Raw genomic sequence first — 531 nt, forward strand, 5'->3', positions numbered from 1 at the left:
ATTTTTTTTGCTGATTTCAATTGAACGATTTAATAACATCTGGTAATATGATAAATTTAGTGGTATTTACTCGATAATTAAAAGATTTAATTTGATCTCAGATTTTATTAGCATACATAAATATCTATTTGAAATTTCAAAAATCTATTTGTTTCAAAAAAATCAAGAAAATCTAGTATAGCCTCATTTTTTGCTAATATAACTCTAGATTTGAATGAAATCTGTTATATTTATTTTATATGGTATTTAAGTATTTGGAGGCAAAGAATGTAATTATATATCAACCGTTAATTAACTCTAAATCTAATAATAAAATCTAAATGTAATTACTCGAAATTATAGAATTTTTAGATTTTGACTGAATTCTATTCGATACTAAAGTTATAATGGAATTTAGAAAATCTATTTTTCAAAATAGAAAAATCAGATTACTTTTTTTGCCATGCTATAGCCTTGCATTTTTTTTGCTCAGATTTTGAACTTCCTCAATTCTAATGAAAATCTGTGTATAGATGTTATTTTATATGGTAT

The sequence above is a fragment of the Panulirus ornatus genome, chromosome 18 (assembly GCF_036320965.1).
Source record: "Panulirus ornatus isolate Po-2019 chromosome 18, ASM3632096v1, whole genome shotgun sequence".
Lineage (NCBI taxonomy): Eukaryota > Metazoa > Arthropoda > Malacostraca > Decapoda > Palinuridae > Panulirus > Panulirus ornatus.